Source organism: Neofelis nebulosa, chromosome X (assembly GCF_028018385.1).
Source record: "Neofelis nebulosa isolate mNeoNeb1 chromosome X, mNeoNeb1.pri, whole genome shotgun sequence".
NCBI lineage: Eukaryota > Metazoa > Chordata > Mammalia > Carnivora > Felidae > Neofelis > Neofelis nebulosa.
Genome location: NC_080800.1, coordinates 69,608,822 through 69,613,123, shown reverse-complemented (window position 1 = coordinate 69,613,123; position 4,302 = coordinate 69,608,822).

The following is a 4,302-nucleotide window of genomic DNA, read 5'->3' as shown; positions in this document are numbered from 1 at the left end:
GTTTTTCCATAAAAATAATAATTTATGTGCGAAAATTGAAACTATGACCTATTCAAAAGAACAGAGAAAATATACTACTGTTTCTGAAGAACAAACATCAGACATACTAAACAATGACTTTAAAACAACTATATTAAATATACTCAGTTAAGGGAGAATGTGGAGAAATAACTAAAGAAAATCAGGAAAATGACATGAGAACAAAATGAAAATATCAACAAAGATGTAGAAATTACATAAAGGAATGAAACAGAAATTTGGAAATAAAAAGTATGATAACTAAAATACAGAATTCACTAGATTTCAACAGCAAATTTGAGTAGGAAAAAGAAAGAATAAGAGGGGCACCTAGGTGGCTTGACTGGCTGAGCTCTGACTTTGGCTCATGTCATTATCTTGCATTTCATGAGTTTGAGCCCAGTGTCGGGTTCTCTGCTGGCAGCTCAGAGACTGGAGCCTGCTTTGTATTCTATGTCTCCGTCTCTTTTTGCCCTTCCCTCACATGCACTCTATCTCTATCTTTCAAAAATAAACATTATTTTTTTAATTAAAAAATAAGTAGAGAACTTAAAGATAAGGAAATTGAAATTTTTTAGTATATAGAGCAGGAAGGAAAAAAGGAGAAAAAGTTGGGGTGCCCAGGTGGCTCAGTTGAGTGTATGACTCTTGATTTCAGCTCAAGTCATGATCTCAAGGTCATGGGATCGAGCCCTGTATTGGGTTCCACACTGAATGTGGAGCTTGCCTGGGATTATTTCTCTCTCTCTCTCTCTCTCTCTCTCTGCCTCTGCCTTTTTCCCCTGCTTGCTCTCTCTCTCAAAAATAAAAATTAATAATAATAGTAAATGAAAAATAAAAAATAGAAGGAGAAAAATAAACGGAACCTAAGGTACTTGTCATAAACATTTAAGTGGATATATATATATATATATATATATATATATAATGTGAGTCCCAGAAGAGAAAGAGAGAAGAAAAAATAATTCAGAGAGTTAATTTAAAGAAATAATGGCAAAAAAATGTCCTAAATTTGATAAAAGGTATCAATATACAAAGTCCAAAGTTCAAAAACTCCAAGTGGATAATCCCAAAGATATAAGACTGAGACAATTTTAATCAAACTATTGAATGCCAAAGACAGAGAGGGGCTTGTGAGCAGGAATACAAAAGTGAATCATGACATTTAATGGATTCTCTACAGGATTATCAGCCCAGTGTTCATTCAAAGTCTTGGGAACCAAAAAGCAGTAAGATAGTCTATTTGAAGTATTGAACACAGTCTGTCAACCAAAAATTCTACATCTGGTAAAACGTACTTTTAAAAATTAGGGAAAAAATAAAACATCCCCAAAAGAAAAATTAAAACCTGAAGGGGTTTATTAACACTATATTTTCCATAAAAGAAATAGTAAATGGAGTCTTTTGGATCAACATAAATTGATGCAGGACAGCAATTTTGAAGACATATGAAAAAATAAATAATTTTCATAAATATGAATACAAGGGTGAATATAAAAGCCAAAATTATAATTTTAGTTTGCAACTTTACTTTTCATGTTTTGCATAATTAAAAAGATATGTTTAAAAATAATTACAAATCTGTTAAAGGAACAGAATATAATAACATGTAAGTTGTGACAGTAATAATATAAAAGGGAGTGAAGTTCTACAGGAGACGTTTTGTATGAAGTTAAAGTTTAAGTTGTTATCAATTAAACTTATATTTTTACAACTTTAAGATTTTATGTGTCCCAATGGCGATCAAAACATAATAACTACAAAATATACACAAAAGAAATGAAAGGGAAACAAAGTATGTCACTTTAAAAATCAACTAAATACAAAAGAAGGCAGTAATGAAGAAAATGAGAGGGGAAAAAAACTGTAAGACATACAGGAAACAAATAGTCCTTTGTTTTCAGGAACATTACATGTAAATAGATTAAACTCTCTAATTAAAAGACAGAAATTGATGGAGTGGAGGAAAACACATGATCCAACACTGCTGTCTATAAGAGGCCTACTTTATATCTAAAGGAACAAATAGGTTGAAAGTGTACAGAAAAGGGGACCCCATTCCAATAGGAATCAATTGGAAGCTGAAATAACTAAATTAATATCAAAGCAGAGTTAATTTAAAAACTGTAACAAGAGACAAAGTAGGATGTTATTGATAACAGGGTCAATTCATCAAGAAGATATGATAATTGAAAACATATGCATCAATCAGAAGAATCCTATGATATATGATGTAAGCATTGTTAAAATTCATGAAAAAAATAGAAAGTTCTTCAACAATATTTGGAAACTTCAATATTTCACATCCAATTTTTGATAGAACACCTACAGAGATGATAAACAATAAAATAGAAGATATGAAGCAACACTATATACAGTTTAGGCCATATATATATATATATATATATATATATATAGAACACGACATGTAGGAATAGCAAGATGTAAATTTTCTTCAAGTGCACATGAAATATTCTTCAAGCCTGATCACACATAGGCCACAAAAATAGTCATAATAACATTTTTAAAAATATTGGAATCATAATTTTTATCATACTGGATTAAAACTGAAAATTAATAGAAACTGAAATATTTACAAATATGTGGAAATTAAAGACTATAATATTAAACAACCACTGGGCCAATGAAAAAATAATAAGAGAAATTAGAAAATATCTAGAAACAAATTAAAACAAAAATGAACATTGTAAAACTTATGAGATGCATTTAAAGCAGAGCTAAGTGGGAAATTTATAGCAGAAAACAGAGATATTAAAAGAAAGTTATCAGGATCCTGTTGTTACACCTTAAAAGAACTAGAAAATAAGAGATATGGGCAAAATCCCAAGCAAGAGGACAGAAGAAATTCATTAAATTTAAAGTGGAAATAAATTATAAAAAAAATAAAAACAAAGAACATCAATGCAGACAAATACTGGATAATAGAAAATATGAATAAAATGGACAAAACAGACTTCTGGGGAAGATGGTGCAGTAAAAGGACCTTAGGTACACCTGGTTCCCAGGAAACCACTAGATAACACTCACATCAATGTAAATAACCCAGAAAATGACCCACGAAGAGGTCACATTGAGGGGGATAGGAATGGCAGAGATGCCATTAGGAACTAAAGGGACTCATGAGACAGTTTGTGGGAGAGAGGAACCTTGAGGGCATGGAGAAAGTAGATAAATGGACCTCCACACTGGGAAGCCTGCACAGGGAAAATGAATCCCCATAATATTTGGCTCTGAAAAACAGAGGGGCCAAACTTCATGAGGTCTTAGAATCAGCAGGACTTAAAACCTGGAACTTAAAAGAAAAAAAAAAAACAAAAAACAAATCGGTGAGCTCAGCTCTGGGAGAGCAGGTGGGTTAAACAAGAGGAAACCAAGTCCTTACTCTTAAAGAGAAAGCACAACATACAGCCTATGTAGATATAAAATAGAATCAGCAGTTTGAAAAGCTCATGGAGAATACAGGAGGGAAAGTTTTTAATTTCAAAGCATGTCTTGGAGGGACAGAAATCACACGATCTTCTCTAAGAACAAAGGAACTGACACAAGCCATTTCCCTCCTCCTCCCTCCCTCAACATAAACACTCAGCCACCTGAAGAACACACTACCTAATTTGCTAGTACTGCCACCTCCCCTTCCACACTCACCTTTTGCCAATCCACCCATCCTGACAACCTACCTCAATCCAGGAACTGCAGGCCCTCTCCTGCAGAGGAATGGTGGTACATAAAGCTTGCTAGCAATGTCACCTGCTCCCCACCTCCCATGCTATGCTTTGGCAAATCTGCCTTTTCCAATACATTCTTGGCCAGAGCCCATTCAGGGTAATGTCAAAACCTGGCAGTGTGAAAGCAGCCACTACAGTGACCATAACCACTCCAAAGTGACTTTTTCCCCAGAAAGAGGGAAAGGTAACCATGCAAAGCAGTCAGAGGAAGGTCCAGCAGTGGGCTGGAGGAAGAAAACTAGTCAGACTGAAACCCCACCCCTCACTGAAAGCTTCTCAGAAGGCAACACAGGGAAAACACCCTGCATCTTAGTGCTACTGTATCACTGGCAAATGCTTGGTTTGACTCAATTCAAGTCTTAAGAGTACCCAGACTGGCCCACCAACACCATAGGGACCAAATACTCTCCACAATAGTCAAAGAGAGCCATTGCAGATGGCTGGGTTGAAGGAAAAGGTGGCTCAGCCACAAAAATAAGGCACGCACATTACACATCAGAGACACCCCTGAAGTGCCAGTTTATGGTGAACAAGAGTC